Raw genomic sequence first — 22,925 nt, 5'->3', positions numbered from 1 at the left:
ATAATTGAATTATTGCGAAAAAATTTATAAAAAAAATTTGTAAATAGTTGAATTTCTGTGAAATTTTCATTATTTATAAAAAAATAATTGAATTTTGGAAAATTTTTTAAAATTTTTGAAGAAAATTGAATTTTTGCAAACATTTATAACTTCTCTAAAATACAATTTTTTTTTATTTTTTTAACTAAAATTCTTCTATAAAATCCATTATTTTTAATAATTAATTAAATATATATTAAAAAATAAAATAAAACTAATTATGAATCCTGCAAATTTAATTTTTTCCAGTACTGTAATAAAAATCCCTGATTTTTCCCTGATTTCCCTGACCAATTCTACTTTCCCTGACTTTTCCCTGAATTCCCTGACCTGTCTCAACCCTGCTATTTGTTTTCAGGCTTAAAGCTACTTTTTACTGTTTTTAACGAGTGTGAAATCATTGAAAAAAATAGTGTTGAATTGAAAATTGGAAAATTTTGATTTAAAAAATTGTGGAGTTTGTTGAGTTTTGAAAAGTTGATGAAAAGCAGGAAATTTTACTTTTCGCGGCGACGGCGGCGGCTCCAGTTCGAATGTGTAATTTTTGAAACTAATTTTGAAACATAAGCTTCGTTCGTAGTTCCGGGACTTTCATGTGGTATTCTATATGGAACGAGATAGATTGTTAGAGGTCTGATATAACCAGCAGGCAGGGCATGCAGGTTGGTTGTGTATATATCTATATACGTGAAGGTATCTGCATCAGGTACATACCTTTGCATGAAACAACCTCTGCCTGTACCCTAAGTACACACAAGTACAGAGTGGCGAACGCTGGAGAGTTCTCTGTGGACGTTACACGGACGGGACGGGGATGAGGTGGTGTGGTGACGGCGTTGGCGGCAGCTCGACGGTACACCGGAGCCAGAGGGTCGGGAGAGTTAGGTGTAATATAGAGAGCGGCTAAAGGCGGACGTAATTTCCTGCCCGCCTGACAACGTTGCAAACATGTTTGCAATCCCAACACATACAACCTACTTAGAGCCTACATGTGTCTCTACAACCATTGTTGTAGCGGCACACAGGAACCAAACTCTGTGTACGTGTATAATCCGGCCTGTAACGTCTATTGCAAGAGAGCCGAAGGCGCTTTGATCGAAATATACGAAAAGGGATGGAGGACGAGGCAAGAAACCAGAGAGCGAGAGCAAGAGCGAAAACCAAAGAGGAAATTCTTGATAAAATCCCTCCTCTAAAGAAACATCGAGACCATGATAAAATGAAACTTCAGACTTCATCTTTTTTTCCCGATGTCACAAAATTCACTCAACTAATCACAATTTCAAATCAAAAATATGAAAAGCAATTATTATAATTATATTACTGCCTTCTCTAAATAAAATTAGCAATTTTAAAAATAATAGAATTTAAAAATTTTAATTATTCTTGAAAACACTAAAAAAATTCAATTTTTGAGAAATTACAAATGCAGAAATTCAATTATTTAAAAAAAAAAGTAAAACTCTTATAAAATTCAACTATGTTCAAAATTTAAAAAAAAAAAATTCTCGTCAAAATCCCAATTATTTTTATAAATAACAAAATTCTTCTCCAAAGTTCAATTATTTTCATGAATGTCAAAAAAAAAATTCTTATCCTAATTTCAATTATTTTCAAAAATAAAATGCATTTTTCTAATTTTAATGATTTTCAAATATCTACTATTTTATAATAAAATTTCCTAAAAAGAATTTAATTATTTAAAAAAAAATTTAGTAATAATCTATACGCAAACATTTAATTATTTTCATAAACAATAAAAATTTCCCAGCAATTCAATTATTATTTTCATAGGTAAAAAATAATTTTAAATTCTAAAAAATATAATTGAATTTTTGGAAGAATTGCAATTTCAATTTTTAGAAATAATTCAATTTCAAAAGGTTTTTCATTGAAATTATATGAAATTTTAATTCCTGTCAAAAAATAAATAAGAAGTTTTTAATTTTGATGTTTTAAGTAATTTCATTTAAAGATCCCGAAAAATTATTTCTTGACTTTTTTTGAGGAAGTACTTAACATTTTTTTAAAGTAATTGTATTTCCGAAAATAATTTAAAAAAATTAAAACAATTGAAAATTTTGTCAAACTTCATTTGAAATAAATTTTATATTTTAATGAATTTTATTTTTTTACTTTTAAAAATTATTTTCGAATATAATAATTAATAAATTTTTTCAAAATAGAAGTTTTTTCCATTTGGCAAAATTAATATAATTGAGTTGCAACAAAAATTTGTTTCCAATTTTTAAATTTTTATAAAATCTTTCAAAAATTCAATTATTTTCAAAAAAATTTCAGAAAATTTCAATGCAAAAATTTTTACTTATTTGATTATAACAATTCTTTAAGAAAGACAATGGAAATATTTTCTTCTTTAAATGAATGAATGAATTTTTGAATAATTTCAGATTCAAACTTTAAAAAAATTCAATTATTAACTAATTTATTAATTAATTATTCTTGTTCATTAATTTCAAAAATTGTAATAAAATTCTTCACGGGAATAAAATAAAATTTTAATAAATTCTTCAAAACAATTCAACCAATTTTATAAATACTAAAATTCTTTGCATGAATTAAATTATTTTTAATTAATCCAATGTATTTAAAATTACACGAAAGAATTTAATTGAAATTTTCAAAAATTTCCATAAAATTCAAGTTTAACAAGAATTTTAAATTCTCTAAAAATAATCCAATTATTCATAAAATATTAAAAAAAATTCTATATAAAAAGTAAATTACTTCCAATGCAATTTTTAAAAATATTCATCAAAAAAATTGAAAGAATTCAATTATTTTCAAAAACTAATAAAATTCTTCTGATGAATTCAATTATTTTGAATATTACTCAATTTTATAATAAAATTCTTTACAGAAATTCAATTATTTTCGAAAAAACTGTAATTGAATTTTTCGAAAGAATTTAATTATTTTCAAATATTTCTATATAAAATTTTTAAAAACAATTCAATTATTTCCTAAAATTTTAATAAATTCTTCGAAACAAGAATTTTATTATTTACGAAATTAATTGAATCCCTGTACAAATTTTATTATGTTTGGAAATAGTTGAATGATTGCGAAGAAATTTATAAAAAAAAATTTGTAAATAATTGAATTCCTGTGAAATTTTTATTATTTTATGAAAATAATTGAAATTTTGCCAAGAATTTTATTAAAATTTTTGAAAATAATTGAATTTCGGAAAAGTATTTAATTATTTCTAAAGATAATTGGAATTTTGACTAGAATTTAAAAAAATTTTTGACCTTTTTTAAAAAAAACTGACTTTTACGGGATTTACGGACCTAATAGTTCGAGCCATGGAATTGTGAATAAAATTTTAATTTTTTCAGAATTTGAAAAAAAGATATTTAAAACTTAAATAACATTTTAAATTTAAACAAAATATTTAATTGTTTTTTTACACAGTTTTTTATCTTAATTTGATATTCTTAGAAAAACTGTGTATACAGCAATTGAAATTTTCAAATCCTTTATACTTTAAAACCTTCTGAAAATCATTTATTTCCAAAAATTGCAACTGTTTCGAATTAAAATCTTTACTAAGTTGATTATAATTAATAACATTACAAAATTTACTCTAGAATTTAATTATATTTCACATTTTAATTCCTTGTATATAGAAATGAAAAAAATTTACTTATAGTTTCAACATTCATATAATTATGTGATTCAAAAGTTAGGAAGAAATTTAAGAAGAATTTAAAGTTTTTAACACAAAAAAAAATTATAAACTTTGAGGAAATTTGAAAAATTCATAAAACTTGGATTTCTATATTTCTCATGGTTTCGAGATATATTTACGACGATGACGTTGAATCGAAGAGTGGAAATATAAATATAGAGTCCTTTTTGGGGACGTGCTCGCACGTTCCAAGGACCTTGTTATCCTTTTTCAAATAATGAGTCACTGAAACAACATCCAACTTTCAATACTTCTTTCAAGCTATATCCAATATGTGATTGATCACTTATCAAAATTGAACAGCATTCACTTTCCTCCTTCCTCTCTTTCGAGATTTTTAACAAAATTGGAAAAAAATATACGTTTTTTTGCACAGAAAATAGAAATATTTACTTACTCTTATTGAAAATTGGACATTTCTTTCGGACAAGTAAAATATTACTATTTACAAGATTGACACAAAAATTTTAATTTTCTTTTTTCCTAAATGTTAAATTTGGAACTTTTTGAAATTAAAGAAGTTAAATTAAAGAATTGCTATACTCAGAAATTATTAATTCTTGAATTCAATTCAGTTATTTTCTAGAACTTTTAACAAAAATTCTTCTCTAATTCAATTATTTTCAATCATTTTAAGATTTTTTTTTGAAAATTCAATTAATCGACGGAGAAAAAGAAAATTCACCTATATGAAATAATTCTGAAATCCACTTGTTTAAAATTCAATTTTACGAAATATCAATGAATCGAAAATTAATCAAATATTTATACAAAAAATTCAACGAATTTTAAAAGAATTCAAATAGAAATTTTTAATTTTCTATCATTTTCAATTAAAGTTGTTTAGAATTTAATTTAAAAAAAAAAATTCAATTTTAAGAAATTTCCATGAATCGAAAATTAATCAAATATTTATGCAAAAATTCAACGTACGTATTTCAAAAGAATTTAAATAGAAAATGTTATAGCATTGTTATAGCGTTATTGTTATAGCGTTTTCAATTAAAATTTTTTAGAATTTAATTTTTCAAAAATTTCCATTTGAAACTAAATTAAAAATAAAATAAAATTAAATAAACCTTGAAAATGAAATAAAAAAATTTGAATAAATAAATGAATTAAAATTTAAAATAGATTCAAATAATTTCTTGAAAAAATATCCGAATAAGAGAATTTAAGCTCTGATTTTTGAAATACTCAAATTTCCCACTAATTATCAGGGAATATTTAATAGCAATTTCTCATTAACAGAATGGAAACAAGGGGGGGAAGGGGAAATTATTAATTTCCAAAGCACTTGTCGAAGAGAAAAGGGGGACACAAAATGCGGTGAATGATTCAGGGGCGGATTTAAAATTAAATCGACACGTTTCTTGTGAATATTAGGGGTGCGGACTTATAAGCAAAACACGCATATTTCAACGTGAGGGTTGAAAAATTATGAATGTCAACTTACAATAATACCAGTCGCTAATGCCGTCCAAAATGCAAAACAGCACATCCATACTTGTTCGTTGAATTTCGACCTGCCACTTAACATTGTTTTCCTTTCGGGATACCCAAAGATGCGACTTTTGTTTTCTCATGCGAGCAAAAGGAAATCCCCCATTAAAGGGGAAGAATTTTCAATATCCAATGAAAGGGGTGCCAACGATTCTTCGAGGACCTGCAAAAATAAATAATAATAAGTTTTTTTTTCAAAATTCTTCAATCATTCGCAATGGATTATTAAATTATCGTAATATTATTTTAAATGTATTTTTAATGTTTTTAACTATTTGGTTATAAATATTTTCAATTTTAAAATAATTGTACACTGAAAATCATTGAATTGCAAAGAATTTTATTATTTACGATGAAAGTAATTGAAATCTTCCAAAAGAATTTTTTTTTGAATAAATAAATAAATTAATAATAAATTTTTTTTTCTGTAATAATTTTAATTGAAAATTTTTAATGTAATTTCAGATTAAATTTTTTCTTTTTTACATAAAGAATGTAATTTATTTTTGAAAATTTGTGGATAAAGAAGATGAAACGAAATTCTTGGAGAGCGCAGCAAAATGCGTTTATACTGCACAAGCTTTAGCGAGAGTATTTATGAGGGACCGGGTTGTAAAACAGGGTCTAAATTCTAAGGGCTTTGCGCAAATATCGTTATCAACAGCGGCAGTGATGAAATTCGCTATTAATGGTGCCGCGCGCACCACACCAAGGAGCTCATTGCTAACTTGGCACGAAATAGCGCTCGCAATAAATAATTTTACAAACTAGCTGATAAGAAAAGATGAGAATTCAAATTCTCATCGCAAATTAAAATCCTGCTCAATTTTTTTTTTAATTCTATTTTTTATCTTAATCCAGGGTCTCTACAAATTTCTTTTTATAAAATATGAAAATTAGCTTCTAATTTTTTAAAATTCAATATTTTTAATATTTTTAATTACATATTTCCAAAAATAATAAAATTTTAGAATTATTTTCGAAATTTTTGAGAAAATTATAAAAAAAAGCAAATAGTTATATTATCGATAAGAAAATACAGATTCGAATGAAAAAAAAGAATATTCTGTCCATAATGATAAAAATTGTCGACAAATTTTAGTGGGAATCTAAATAGGCAATATCGGTATGTCGGTGTGCCAATGGCCCCAAGGTTGAGTGACTGGTGCTGATTGATGTTGCGATGTTTGACTAGAGGGTTGTTTCTACGCTCAGCCTCCCTATATATGGTCCCAATAAGCACCTCACCCACATGAAAGATTGCACGAGTGTTGTTCACATATACATTTCCAAAAGATGGGACCAACACAAACTAAACCCTCAATTTTGAATGTATATGAATATGTAGCCATCAAACATGCTAGGCGTTTCTTTTAAAGGAAGGAGGTGGTCCATTGTTTACACTAACTGCATCCCGTATGTCGTGAAACACTTTCTCTCTTTCCACATATATATTTTATTCTATCAAAAAGCTCTCTGGGGACACTGTCAAAATTAGCAGCGGTTATATAAACTATATACACCCGAAAAAATATATTCAATCCCTTTCGTGCGTTCATTATTTTTTTTCTTCTTCTTCAATTTTCAATTAAATGCTTTCTTCATAAACGATAATTTTGAAAAAGAAAAAATTTTACATTTTATTCATTGTATTAAAAACCAGCAAATGTTACGCGCGCGAAACGTGATATTCAATTTATTATTATTATGCAAATTACAAAACTTTTGATATTCAAATATGAATTTTTGAATAATTTCACACTCAAACTTTAAAAAAATTCAATTATTAACAATAATTTACTAATTAATTGTTCTTGATTAATAATTCCAAAAAATTTCTAAAAATTCTTCTCAAGAATTTAATTATTTACATAAGTAATAAAATTCTTCTTGAAATAAAACTAATTAATTATTCTTGATTAATAATTCCAAAAAATTTCTAAAAATTCTTCTCAAGAATTTAATTATTTACATAAATAATAAAATTCTTCTTGAGAATTCCATTATTTTCATGAAAAGTAAAATTTTTTGCAAAAATTCAATTATTTTTAAACAAAATTTTAATAACATTTCACGAATGAATATAATTATTTTCTAAAATTTTAATAAATCCTTTGAAACAATTCAATTTTTTATTTTAATAGTGAAATTTTTTGCAAAAATTCAATTATTTTCAAAAAAATTTCACGAAACAATTTAATTATATAATTATAAATAGCAAACATTTTTTGCAAAAATTCAATTAATATTCAAAAGAATTTCGAGGAAGAATTCAATTTATTTCTTAGTTCGTTACAAAAAATTTCAAAAGAAATCAATTATTTTCTAAAATTTGAATAAATCCTTCGAAACAATTCAATTTCTTTTAAATAGTAAAATTTTAGCAAAAATTCAATTATACTTTCAAAAAAATTTCACTAAAGAATTCAATTTTTTCTTTATTCGATATAAATTCTTTGCGAAAATTCAATTATTTTCAAAAAAATTTCACGAAACAATTCTATTATTTTTAAAAATAGCAAAATTCTTTGCCAAAATTCAATTATATTTCAAACAATTTCACAAAAGAATTCAATTTATTTCTTAGTTTGTTATAAAAAATTTCAAAAGAATTCAATTATTTTCTAAAATTTTAATAAATTCTTCGAAAAAATTCAATTATATCTGTAGATAGTTAAATTCTTCTGAAAAATTCAATTATTTTCAAGAAAATTTCAGTAAAGAATCTAATTTTTTTCTTAATTCTTGTTAAAAAGTTTTTAAAAAGAATTTCAAAAATTTTAAATAAAATTCTATAATTAAATGTCTAATTTCAATTATTAACAAACACGATTATTTTAAAAACTTGAGAGAAATTTTTCATGAATGAATTTCACTACTTATGAACATAAATGAAATGTTTCGAAGGATTTAGTAAAATTTTAGAAAATAATTGAATTTTTTCGAAAAATATAAAAAAATTTTAAATAATTGAACTGTTTTGAAGGATTTATTAAAAGTTTAGTAAATAATTGAATTTTTTCAAAAAAATATCATGAAAAATTAAAAAAAACATTGAATTCTTTTATTAAAATTGTATTAAAAATAATTGAATTGTTTTGAAATATTTATTAATATTTTACAAAATAATTGGATTCTTTCGAAAATATAAAAATTAAAAAAAAATTGTATTCTTTCATGAAATGTTATTAAAATTTTATTAAAAATAATTTAATGTTTGCAAGGAATTCTACTATTTGTAAAAATAATTGAATTGTTTCAAAGGATTTATTCAAATTTTAGCCCAAAATTAAATTCTTCTGAAAAATTTTATAACGAATTAAGAAAAAAATTGAATTCTTTCGTAAAATCACGTTCCGCGCGCTGAACATTTGCTAGTTTTTTACTCGGTTTTTTATAAGAACTCAACTATTTTTTAATATAATTTTAATTTCATAATTTTCTTGAAAAAATATTTAAACAATGTTTATAAAATTCTGTGAAAGAATTAAATAACTATTTCAAATTCAAAATTGTAAAAATTACAAAAATTATAACATTTTTGTTAAAAAATGTTATAATTTTTGTAGTTTTTATAATTTTTATAATTTTTTAACGGAAATGTTATAATTTTTGTAATTTTTATAATTTTGAATTTAATCAAAAATTTTAGAAAACGCTTTTAAAATTAAGAAAATTGCAATCACTTACATAAAATTATAAGATCATAAAAGAATTTCTAAATTTTTCTTGCAAAAAATATTATATCACAAAAATTATTTCCCTAAATAATAAATGTAATTCTTTTCTTTGCAAATAAATTTTGAAAGTTCCCTAAAATTTAATTTCAATTATTTTAATTTATTTCTATTAAATGTTATTTTTCAAACCTTTGTCATTTATATTATAACAATTTAGTTAATTAATTAATAGAATATTTGGAAATTTGCCAATGTATCACATTTGATTACTTAAACATTTGAACAAACTGGTTTTATTTATTTAACATAAAATGTACTAGATAATTTAGCAATTAGTTAATTCTCAAAATGTTATTTGCAAAAAAAAATTTCTATATGTGCCTAAATGTTCATTTCACAAGAATTTGTTTAATATTCGATTTAATTTGATTTTAAATTAACTCAATTTTTATAATTATTTTTCTTCATCATTCTTAACAATTATCGCAAGAAAAATACAATTTTCGGTTCTCTTGTTCTTTGGCGGGGAAAAAAAGATAAAAATCGATTTTCTCTCCCAAAACAAATTACAAACAGGTCAATTTACATTTAATGTGTTTTTAAATGAATTTTTTCCCAAATTTCCAGTTAAGCGCTTGTGAAATATTCTGTTTGGACAAGTCAATGAAATAATAATTGCTACGCTTGGTAATTAAAAGTTGCTTGAATAATTGAATGCATAAAATGAAAAAAGCAGAAAAATTCTATTAAAAAAGAACAAAACTCTTGTGTTTTTGTTCAAAAATTCTTTTTTTCGTTGTTATTATTATTTTTTCGTATTATTATCAAATTTTGTACTATAGTAAAAATAAAAAAGGGCGAAATTGAACATTTACAAAGAGACAGATTGAGTTACGAGGAGGCAATGAGATTTACAAGGTACTAGAGTGAAAATTCAGTTAAAATTGCGTGCACGGTGGCGCATTAAAATTGAATTGAGAGTGCGCGCAATTGCAAAACAGGCGCGACGCATTTTCCTATATATATATAGGCGTGAATATATAGACATATATAGTCGAAAATACATTAATTATATCCCAGTGTATATACCTCACTGTTAAATAGTGTCGGCAGCACAACGAATATTTTAATCTACTTAAAAAGCCATCCGTTTGAGAGTAATTATCATGGATGAAATTAAAATGTCGCGCCGCTGCCTGGCGTACGTTGTATGGGTGAATGTGAATGTGTGTGCATGTTTGTAGTCGTCCTGTGTGGTTTCTGCGTCGCTCTGTTTACCTGCAAATCTAACTAATCTAAATGGTAATGCAAAGGGATTACGATACATTCCAGCTTATACATTGTACACCAGCTATTCACATTTTCCCGCTACTATTTGATGAATTTTAACTAATGAAATTCCCGTCACTTGTCCCGCTCTATTTTTTCCCCCAAATTTTTGCGAAAAAAAAAATTGTCTGCTCAATGCAATTTTTATTTAACCGCATACTTTTAAGTCTTGTACGAAAATTATTTTCATTTTAATTCCTATTTTTCTCTAATTTCCAAAAAAGAAAATTAAATTCAAAAAACTTATAATTGAACCAGATTTATAATTATAAACTAGCAAATGACACGCGATATTACATTTATTATTATTTTGTAAATTGTAAATTAAAAAATTTTATATTTTCTAGAATAAACATCAATTTTCGACATCATTACAGATTCAAAATTTAGAAAATTCCCTTACTAAGTAAATAATATTAAATATTCTTGTTCATTATTCAACAAAAATTTATCGTAAGAATTTAATTAGTCTCATAAATAATAAAATCCTTTAGAGCAATTAAATTATTTTCAATACAATTTTAATAAAATTTCTCGAAAGAATGCAATTATTTTTAAAAATATTAATTAAATTTGATTATTTTCAAGAATTTTAATATAAATTCAATTATTTTCAAATTTCAACAATTTTGATGAAATTCTTTTTAAAAAATCATTATTTTCAAAATTTTTAATAAAAAATACATAAAAATTGTATTGAAAATAAGTGAAAACCTGATAAAAATTTTAATATTTATATAAAAATAATTGAATTTTTTACGAAGATTTTTATTATTTATAAATTGACTTTTTGTAAAGAATTTTATTACAATTATTGAAAATAATTGAATTCTTGATAAAATTCAATTACTTTCAAAATTTTCAGTAAAAATTATTAAAAAATAATCCACTATTTTCAAGAATATTGAAGTAAATTTTTAAATACATTTCAATTATTTTAAAGAATTTTAATAAAAATCTTGCCAAGAATTATATTATTTTCAATACAATTTTAATTTATTTATTCTTTTTATCTAAAAGCAAAATTCTAAAGTATTATTTTATTTCAACAATATTTTAATATTATTTTTTGAAGCAAATGTTAATTAATTTTTATTCTATTAATTTTCATTTGAAGATTTTTTATTAAAATTTTTGGAAAATTTCAATTATTTAAACATTTTTTAATTAAATATTTCAAATATCGAAATTATTGAAAAAGAATTTTTGAAAGACGTGACTATATTGTTCGCACCATAAAATTATTCTTCAGACTTTAAAAATCGAAGTAAGTTGCACTTTATACCAAAAAAGTGGTATTTTGTTGCAATATTTGGAAGAAAAGTCGAAAAAATTCGCCTTTTTTTTAAAATAGTGGGAAAAAATCCAAAAAATCATACAATCCGTGGCCTGATAAATTAATAAAAATAAGGAATATTAATTACCATAATACGGTTGGAAGTTGGAACCAAATTTCGTCACTGGATTTGTTCTCGAGTCCGAATATTAAAAAAATGAATCCTCTCAGAAATCGGGCATTTTTTTCGGTTTTATCCTTCAAGTGAAGATGAATTTTCCTGTAATAAATAAAATAATTGTAGATTAATCTTGTTTTTTTTCAAATTTCGAATCAGTAAATTAACTAAATTAGAAATACATAGAAAAAATGGTCCATTTTAAATAAATACAGAATAAGAATAAAAAAAATATGATAAATACACAAATGTGTATAAAAAAGCTTTTTGTACTAAAAATTGAATATCTTAGATAGAGTATATTTTTGACTAAAATTGAAATTTAAGACAGAAAATTTTTTTCTTCTACTCCGTTTTCATCAGAAAAGAAGGAGGAAGGAAAAGTATGTGATTACAATATTTTAATTGTAATCTAAGAGGAATAATATTGCGATAGAAGGAATTTCAGTGCCATTTTATAAACGAGACACACCCGAGAAGAGAAGGTGGAACGAGGTCGTACAAATGGCGGCGATCGAACTTGGTACGTGAGACCTCGAGTTGTTGGAGTTCCTCGAAGAATGCAGCACGCATCGGCTTGTGCAGCCAATTTCAATATTTACAGAAACTCTGGGTAACGTCCGTCCTACGAAATCATCGGGTTAAGGCGAAAAATATGTGTTCTATCGTCGCACTGCAAAAATGGTCGTTAAAGTTACAAAACGACGTAAATTTTTTTTCTTTCCATATCTATATATATACACCTTTTGCATTCATGTCACTTTTTTTTCTCGAAACTAGCCTTTTTCTATCTTTTCTTTTTTTTAACGACATTATTATCTTCACGAATGATTCTACAGGAAATGTACATGTAAACCTTACGTCATTTTCGTTTTATTCAACACATTTTTTTTCTTTATCATTTTGCATAAATAAAAGACGTATTTTATTATCTTCAATTTTATTTTTCGTCACTTTTAGAGAGAAGGGGAAAAAATTTGTATTTTTTCAATTTTTAATTTTCTTTCTTGAATTATATTTCGAATTTCTTTTTCAATTTTTAATTATCTTTCTTGAATTATATTTCGAATTTCTTTTTCAATTTTGTAATTTCTTAGAAATGACTTCAAGTCTCATTTCTTTTTAAATTGTTTAAATTTCTAGATTTAAAAATTTTTTAATTGAAAAAAACTTTTTTTTTCAATTATAGAAAATGAAAATTTGATATTCTAGTAAACGAGGAGACATCAAGAAGAAGAAGAAGAGAAAAAAAATTGCAGCAGGTGTGACAAGAGTGATAAGTCACATATATATATGCATTATCGAGATCAGGTTAGTAACAGAAGCGGAAGTTGTGCTTTGGGCTAGGTTGCATTATCGAATGGCCACACAGGCTAGTCCCTACATATAGTCAACATTTCCTGCGCATACAAGCTGGCATGTTTCGTGGCGGCTGAATGTATACTGTATATTGTGTGTGCTCATAGATTTTCAACAGAGAAGATTGAAATTCTCATTTAATGGATGTGAAACTGGGGAAATTTTAATTGATTCAAATTTGTCCTTTCTTTTTTCAGATAAAGAACAATTCAACTCAAAAATTAATTGCATATTATTATAGTAATAAAATAGTAAAAAACCTTTTAGAAAAGAAAACGTTCTTTAGAAAATTACCATTTTCATATTTAAAATTTCACTGAAATTTTCTCTTCATAATATTTTACTAAAATTCAAATTAAAATCTTTTATATTAATAATCATTGTATTCCGGTAATCTGTTCGCAGTTTCAAGTTAATTACTTTCAGTTGCTTTTGTTTGCTTCTTGATTCCTAACTTTTTTCTGATAATTTATCTTTTTAATCTTTTTAATTTTTATTTTTATGAAATTCTAATGTTTAATGCTTTGAAGAGTAAAAAATACCAAAAATTATTTTATTACCTATTTGAAAAAATAATTGAATTCTTGGGAAAAAATATTATTAAAATTTTCGAAAATATACTCAAATTTTGAAGAGAAACTTTATCACAATTTTTTAAAATAATAAAATTATTTCGAGAAATGTTATTAATTATGAAAATAATACAAATCTTAATAAGAATTTTATTAAAATTTTTTAAAATAATGAAGTTTTGGCGAAGAATTTTATTATTTTTGAAAATAATTGAATCACTAAAGAAAGCTTTATTATTTATGAAAATATAATTGAAATATTGATAAGAAAATACTCAAATTTTGTAAAAGAAACTTGATTAAAATTTTTTAAATAATTGAATTCTTTTGAGAAATGTTATTAATTATGAAAATAATTGAAATCTATAGATAAACATGTTATTAAAATTATTTTCAAAATAAATAAATTGTTATAAAGAATTTTACCAAAATTTTTAAAAATAATTGAATTTCAGCGAAGAAGATTATTTAGAAAAAGAATTTAATTTTTTTCAAAATTAAATTGTTTTCTTTCAAAAAAATTTCAATTTTGAAGAATTTTATTAAAATTTTTTCAAAAATAATTGAATTTTTGCGAAAAATTTTATTAGTTTTTTATAATAATTGAATTTCAGCGAAAAACTTTATAAAAATATGCAAATAATTGAAATCTTGCTAGAAATTGTATTAAAATTTTAGTAAATAATTGGACTTTTTCTAGTAATTTAATTAATTGAATTAATTAATTGAAAATATTTCAATTTTCCTAAAGAATTTTATTGAAATTTTTGAAAATAATAAAATTTTTGCGAAGAATTTTATTAAAATTCTTAAAAATAAAATTTAATTTCTGCGAAAAATTTTATTAAAATTCTTTAAAATAATTGAAATCTTGCTAAGAATTGTATTAAAATTTTCGAAAACAATCATGAATTTTTTCGAAGAAGGTAATTAAAATCGTATTGAAAATATTTCAGTTCACATAAAAAATTTAATCGAAATTTGTTAAAACAATTTGAATTTTTTCGAATAATTTTACCAAAATTTTCGAAAATAATTTAATTTCTACCTGTAATTTAATTAATTGAAAATATTAAAATTTTTATAAAGAATTTTATTGGAATCTTTGAAAATAATAAAATCTTTACGAAGAATTTTATTAAAATTCTTTAAAATAATTTAATTTCTGCGAAAAATTTTATTAAAACTTTTTAAAATAATTGAAATCTTGCTAAGAGTTTTATTAAAATTTTCGAAAATAAATGAATTTCTTCGAGGAATTTAATTAAAATTGTATTGAAAATATTTCAATTCTCATAAAGAATTTAATTGAAATTTGTCAAAATAATTTGATTTTTTCGAAGAATTTTATCAAATTTTTAAAAATAATTTGATTTTTTTTAAAGAATTTTATCAAATTTTTAAAAATAATTGTATTCTTTTGAGAAATTTTATACTAAAAAAATTCAATGTAATAATATATGTAAATTCGATGAAACAAAAATTTTCTATTTAAAGTTATTCTTTTAAATCAAATTAAAAATTTCGGTTAATTTTAAATTTCAAAAATGTTATAAATGTAAAATTTCCTTAAATAAATAGCACCGAAAATTTGCCAAATTCGTGTACATTTAACAAAATTTCGAATTTAAATCGGACTTTTATACACAAAGTTTCTGCTATAGGGCTTCTAATAAAAAAATTAAGAATTATTAAGAAAGAATTAAAGAATTTACATTGAATTAAAGTTAATTCTGACAGTTAAAAATCCAAAAAAAAGTATTCTTTCAAATCAAATAAAAGATTTTGACTGATTTGAAATTGCAAAATTTGTATAAATTAAAATTTTCGGATAATTTAAAAGTGCAAAATTTGGATAAATTAAAAATCTCGAAAATTTACCAAATTCGGGCAATTTTAAAGTGGAAAAAAATGTATAAAACAATTCCGTTAAATGAAAATTTGACTAAATTGAAAATAAACAATTAGATTAGTATTAAGGGAAAATAAAAATTCTACGAGAATAAAAAAAGTGGTTAATTGAATAGGAAGCAAATAAAAAGAAAAGAGAGAGACGGAACGAGTGAAAGAGAGAAAATATATGCGGTAAAAAAACGATAATGGAAATTGGCTCGATAATAATTAAAGTTGTCGCACTTTTGGGTCATACAAAAGAGTACATCGAGTGAGAGAGAGAGAGAGAGGCGTGAGTGGTTGTAGTTGGATCGGCAGACGAGTCGAGTCGAGTCAGGTTGAACCTCGCAAAGGTACCAACAGGGCGGTCGCAAATATTGATGTTTGGCAAAGACTAGCCTTGATCCGTGCCTCTTTCTCTCCCTTTTTTTCTCTCCCCCTCCCTCCTCTCTATCTACATCTCTTTTTCTCTATCATTCTCGTTCTTTTTTTTTCCAACACACACACATACCTCTCGGTATTCTTTGTCCTTCTTCCCCGTCAGCTTCATCGAATGACACGCTCTTTATTCAGCTAAACCAAAATGAGATGTCAGCCAGCCTCCTCTCCTCTGCTTTCCTCGCTTCTTGTATCCTTCTCTCTCTCTTTCTCTCTGTGTAACCCCTTAGCAGATTCGTTTGCCATTTCGTATTATGAGGTTACATCCCTGAAACCCACTAAATGTCCTATTTGTTTCCACTTGAGTCAATGACAACAATCTCAATTCGCAAACAATCGGGATAAAAAAATCGTTCCTTGTCTCCAAATGAAAATCATTCCCTGTGTAAAAAAAATTCAATTTTGTATATTTAGAAATAATTCACTTTAAATTGAATTATTTTTCCGAATTTGCAATTTTTGTATCATATTTAACCGAATTTCCGCATCTGATCGAATAATTAAACCGAATTTCCGCTAAATGTAGAAATTCGATTTAATGTAAAACTTCGTAAACTAATCATTAATGTGATATTCGATTTATTATTGTTATGCAAATTACAAAATTTTTTATTTTCAAATATAAATTTTTAAATAATTTCAAAATCAAAATTTTAAAAATTTACTTATTACGCACAACATTAATTATTATTGTTAATATTTTCAAAAAATTTAATACAATTCTTCGCAAGAATTCAATTATTTTTAACAAAATTTTAATAAAATTTCACAAAAGAATTCAAACATTTTGTAAAATTTTAATAAATCCTTCTAAACAATTCAATTATTTTTTTTAAATAGCAAAATCTTTGCAAAAATTCAATTATTCTCAAAACAATTTCAATTAAATTCCTCAGAAGAATTAAATTTTAAAAAAAATGTTTAAAACATTTCGAATAAATTCAATTATTTCCTAAAATTTTAATAAATCCTTCTAAACAATTCAATTATTTTTTTTTAAATAGTAAAATCTTTGCAAAAATTCAATTATTTCCAAAAAAATTTCGCGAAAGAATTTAATTTTGTTTCTTAATTCGTATAAAATTTGTCAAAGGAATTCAATTATTTCCTAAAATTTTAATAACTCCTTCGAAACAATTCAATTATTTTTGTAAATAGAAAAATTCTTTGAGGAAATTAAATTATTTTTGATCCAATTTTAATCGAATTCCTCGAAAAATGTAGTTATTTTTAAGAATTTTATTAAAATTCAATTTCAACAAGAATTTAAAATTCTTTAAATAATTCAATTATTCTCAAAATATTAAAAAAAAATCTATATAAAATTTAAATTACTTTCAATGCAATTTTTAAATATATTGGTAAAAAAAATTCAATTATTTTCAAGAAATAATAAAATTCTTCTAATGAATTCAATTATTTTGAATATTCTTAATTTTAATAAAATTTTTTACAGAAAATCAAATATTTTCGGAACAACTTTAATTTAATTTTCTTAAAGAATTTAATTATTTTTAAATATTTCTATAGAATTCTGGAGAACAATACAATTATTTTCTGAAATTTTAATGAATTCTTCGAAACAATTCAATTATTTTTATAAAAAGTAAAATACTTTTGTAAGAATTCAATTATTTTTAAGAGTAGTACAGTAAAGAATTGAATTCCTGCAAAGAGTAAGAATTCAATTATATTTCAAACAATTTCAATTGAATTCTTCTAAAGAACTCAAATATTTCCATAAAATTCAATTATTTCCTAAAATTTTAATAAATTCTTCGAAACAATTTAACTATTTTTAGAAATAGAAAAATTCTTTGCACGAATTAAATTATTTTTAATCCAATTTTAATCGAATTCTTCTGATAAATTCAATTATTTTGAATACAACGATTAATAATATAGATTAATAATTAATAAATTTTAATAATAACAACATAACTAATAAGGTTATAAATACTTCGGCATTTTTTCTGGCGCTGAATTTTCTTCAAATTTTTTTCTCCAAAGAAAGAACGCGTTTTCTCCTCACCTGCAACAGAAGAAAAGTACGAAAAAATTATTAAATCGTCAACGAAATAAAAAACAATTATTCTATCAATAACATAAAATTAAATAAAAATAAAAGTTAATGAAATGAAAAGAAAAAAAAATAAAAGGAATAAAATGAAATGAAAATAAAAAAAATAAAACGAAATTAAATTCCCAACTGAAAAGACCAATCATTCTTTAAAAATTTATCTCCAAATAATAAATTATTCTTGAAGATACATATAATGAAAATCATACGATTTAAAATTTATTACCGGCGTAAATCAGTAGTGAATGACTGAATATACTACATTTTTTCCAACGATATAAAATTGTTTTGGCAATCAGTTTAAATCGTCGTTTCCGCAGTAACAAACATTTATCGATGTTTGCGAACCGTGCACAGGCACCCTTTCAAGAGACTTATAACTGCAGCAGGGGCTCTCTCTATATATATATACATATAATTTTTACAGTAGATCGACCAAGAATGAATTTTATCCCCCTCACACCCAAGTCTCATGAAGAGGTTTTCCAAAAATCACTGGCCCTGTATACACCAAATGCCACAGTCTTTTGTTTAAAAAAACCATAAGTGCAAATGGTTTACGATTCGCTACTCTCGACTATTCGAGAGCCATTCACGAAAAAAGAGAAACCAAAAAACAAAAAAAACTATTCTACAAATGAACCACTTTTTATTTTTCTAAAAATTAAGATCCAATTTTAATTTTTTCCCTTAGAAAATTATTACTTCGTCTTCTTTATATTTTTCAAACCCATTTTTTATTCAAATCCAATTTTTCCGATTTTAATTTTTTTTCCCCTAGAAAATTATTACTTCGTCTTCTTTATATTTTTCAAATCCATTTTTTGTTTTTCTAAAAATTCAGATCCAATTTCATTTTCTTCCCCTAAAAAATTATTACTTCGTCTCCTTTATATTTTTCTAATCCATTTTTGGTTTTTCTAAAAATTCAGATCCAATTTTTCCAATTTTAATTTTTTTCCAAGAAAATTATTATTTCGTCTTCTTTATCTTTTTCTGTAATTAAATATTCGAAAGGAAACTTCAACACCGAATTCGTAATTTACAACTAAAACTCGACTAAATAGAAATTCGACAAAATTGAATTTTGCTGAATTAAAGCAAATTAGAAATTCGAATAAATAGAAATTCGATAAAATGGAATTTTACTGAAACAAAGCAAAGAAGAAAATTTTGGCAAATGCGAGTGTCTCAAATAAAAATAGCCAAACGAAAATTCATCCTTAAAAAAATAAAGATAAATATGCCAAAAAGAAGAATCGATCGTCTCCTTAAAAAAATATTTCTGAACACCTTATATATATCCAAGTGTTTCAGGAGAGAAAGCTACGAAAAAAAATATATTATTATTAAAAAAAAAACTTTTCAAGACTCCGTAACGCGCGTGACAAAATTTTATCTCAGAAATGATAAAGAGAATAAGATAAGACCATCTTTCGAGAGAAAATGTACAATAAGTTTCTGTTGTTATCAATTTCAGTTATCACAGTGAAAAAAAGAGAATACATTTTAATAAAAAAAGAAAAGAAAAAAATTTTCATCTAAAATGAAAACGAAAGAAAAATTTTTCATCAAAATAAAAAAAAGTCATTTAAGGTAAAAATTTAATCTATAAGTAAAAATAGAAATTTTCAATAAAATGAAAACAAAAAATTTCTTCTAAATGAAAACAAAAAATGTCTTCTGAAAAAAAAAAAATTTTTATCTAAAAAAAGAAAACAAAATTTTTCTTCTAAAAGAAAGAGAAGATCGTTGAAAATAAAGACTTTTGAAATTTAGTTTGCCAAGTGGACAGGCGAATACATAGAATAAATTGACATTAAAATTGTACGTGCTTTAAGTAAACCTTGTCTCGTATAATGTATCACATTATTGGCAATAAAAACGAAACACCCTCTTGGATAATAAAATTCCTAATTGTCATGACACGAGTCCGCAGTCTTTGTTATACTTCTCGACCCTTAACACACCTTTTGGACTACAGATCGACCCCCAAGTCACACGTATTCAATCATTATTATCCAAACTAAAAACTATAAATAACACAAGTCTAATTAATCCCGAAGAAATGATTATTCAATATTTATTAAAAGAAAGAATTTCCCACTGAGAAATTTATACTTTTGAATTTTTTTCCCCACTAAATTTTGTTAGAGATCAAAAATTAAAAAAACCCTAAAAACAAAAATCTATATTAATATTCGTTGTATTCCGGTAATCCGTTCGCAGTTTGAAGTTAGTTATTGTTTTTTGTTTCCTAACTTTTTAAATAATTTTTCTTTTCAAATATTTTCAATTTTAAAATTAATGTATTAAAAATCATTATTAAATTATTGCAAAGAATTTTGTCAAAAAATTTAACAATAATTTAATTCCTTCGCAGAATATTATTATTTATGAAAATAATCTAATTCTCGTGAAAAGTATTATTCAAATTTTTTAAAATCCTAATTAAATTCTTTTGAAACATTTCTTTGAATTTTTCTTTAAATAATGGGGAAAAAAAAATAAAATAATAATAATAATAATAATAATAATTTTTTTTTTTATTAAACTTAAAATTACTTTCAAAATTGAAAATTTTGAAAGTAATTGAATTTTAAGAACAATTTCTTTCGAGTTTTTTAAATAATTATGTTTCTTAATAATTCAAATTAAACATTTAATTATTGGATTTTATTAAAATTTCTAGAAAATAATTAAATTCTTCTCGGAATCTTTATTAATTTTCTAAAATAATTTAATTTAATTTAATTTAATTTAATTTAATTTAATTTAATTTAATTTAATGAATTTTATTAAAATATAGAAAAAAAATAAATTTTTTTCTTTTCAAGAATTTCTTTGTGTTTTTTTAAATATTGTAGTTTTTTTAAAAATTTCAATTGAAATTTTTGAAAATAATTGAAATTCTCTAAAGAATTCAATTATTTAGGAAAAACATTGAATTCTTGACAAGAACTTGTTTCAAATTTTAGAAAATAATTTAAATCCTCCGAAGAATTTTATTCTTAATGAAAATAATTGAAATATTCCAAAGAATTTTATTTTTTATGATGATAATTAAATTCTTTCGAAGAATTTTATTAAAACTTTTGAAAATAATTGAAATCCTCCTAAGAATTTTATTATTTAAGAAAATTAATGAAATCTTCAAACGAATTTTACTTTTTATGAAGATAATTGAATTTTTAGGAACAATTTTATTAAAATTTTTGATAACATAATTGAAATCCTTTGAAAAATTTTATTATATATGAAAATAATTGAATTCTTTACAAGAATTTGTTTCAAATTTTTGAAAATAATTTAAATCCTCTGAAGAATTCAATTATTTATGAGAAAAATTGAATTTTGTCAAAAAATTGGTTTAAATTTTTGAAAATAATTGAAATTTTCAGAAGAATTTTATTATTAATGAAAATAATTGAATTCTTCCAAAGAATTTTTTTTTATGATGATAATTGAATTCTTTTGGAAAATTTTATAACGAATTAAGAAAAAAATTAAATTATTTCGTGAAATTTTATTAATAATAATTAAACTTTTGCAAAGATTTTATTATTTAAAAAAAAAATTGAATTGTTTCGTAGGATTTGTTAAAATTTTGTTAAAAATCATTAAAGTTTTGCAAAAAATTTTATTATTTTTAAAAATAATTGAATTCTTCCGAAGAATGTTATTATTTATGAAAATAATTGAATTCTTACGAAGAATAATTAATTATGTACTTAATAAGAGAATTTTTGAAATTTTGATTATGAAATTATTCAAAAATTTATATTTGAAAATAAAAAATTTTGTAATTTAAATAATAGGTAATAATAATAATTTGTAATAATTTTTTTTAAAATTATTTTCAATAAATTTTAATCCTTTTCCAATTTTTCTCAACAATTAAAAATTTTTTCATTTGAAAATATTTGGAACTTCGATTTTTAAATTTCTAATTTTGTCAACAATGAAAATTAAAAAAATATTAGTAAATTCGATTAAATAAAAATACTACTATGTAACTATTTTCTCTAATTTTTGTTTGTTTCCTTGCTCTCTTGTATTTTATTGTCTTTTTTAATTATGTTTCTGTATTTTATTAACATGGATGCTGCTTATTAAACTTTCATAAAAAAAGATATTATTATCTAGACATCTCTTTTGCTGAAGGTTTTTCATTTACAAGGTTATCCTTGGTGTTGATTTACAAAGGCACAAGGAAAAATATTTGCTTCAAAAAGATAAAAAAAAAACCCGAAGCAATAAAAAAATGAGCAAATAAAAGATTAACGGAAATATTGTTAGAAATTTGTTTTTTCACTCTGGTAGAGGAATTTTTCTCAGCTTTATTATACGCTATTAGAAAAAAAAAATTGATTACACTAACAAGAATTACGTGATGATGACATTTCCATTTTTTCAAAGCTAAGAAAAAAAAATAAAAAGAAATTAACAATTTTTTTTCGAATAAATAAAATGGAGTATTTAATATTTGTCCCCAATGGTAATTAATTTAATTAATAATTTAATAACGATAAATAGTGAAATTAAAATTGAAAATTAAAAACTCGAGAAAATATAAAATTGAAAAAAATTACTTGAAAAAAAACATTTGTTTGATAAAATTACCTTGTATTTCTTCTTTTTCAAAGTATAAGATAATTTTAGCATTTTAACACGCGTTTTACAAACTCAATAATATTTTCAAGGATTTGCTGTCAACGACCTATTCTTATATATATATTTTCTGTCAATATAAATCAGCGAGAGATTTCTTATGATGAAATTAATCAACTAAGAGTAATCAAGTCGCGATACAAAATGATTTTAGTTTTATTTTGAAATTCAAATTTTCAGAATAAAAAATGT

The 22,925-nt window shown here is 22.9% G+C and overlaps 1 protein-coding gene across 3 annotated transcripts in view; it reads right to left on the bottom strand.

Moving 5' to 3' along the window:
* Positions 1–22,925, bottom strand: part of LOC122507872 (cyclin-K-like) — a 104,241-nt gene that overhangs the window by 68,583 nt on the left and 12,733 nt on the right. For all 3 annotated transcript variants that reach the window (XM_043620831.1, XM_043620832.1, XM_043620833.1), the window contains 4 exons: positions 17,943–18,014; positions 16,056–16,363; positions 11,691–11,822; positions 5,211–5,420 (listed from right to left, as the gene is read on the bottom strand). The gene's annotated coding sequence lies outside the window, so the exon portion shown is untranslated. The remainder of the gene's footprint in view (positions 1–5,210; positions 5,421–11,690; positions 11,823–16,055; positions 16,364–17,942; positions 18,015–22,925) is intronic.

The sequence above is a fragment of the Leptopilina heterotoma genome, unplaced genomic scaffold (assembly GCF_015476425.1).
Source record: "Leptopilina heterotoma isolate Lh14 unplaced genomic scaffold, ASM1547642v1 Lhet_52, whole genome shotgun sequence".
Classification (NCBI taxonomy): Eukaryota; Metazoa; Arthropoda; class Insecta; order Hymenoptera; family Figitidae; genus Leptopilina; species Leptopilina heterotoma.
The sequence above is the reverse complement of the archived record's forward strand: the minus strand, read 5'-3'. Positions and strand labels throughout refer to the sequence as shown.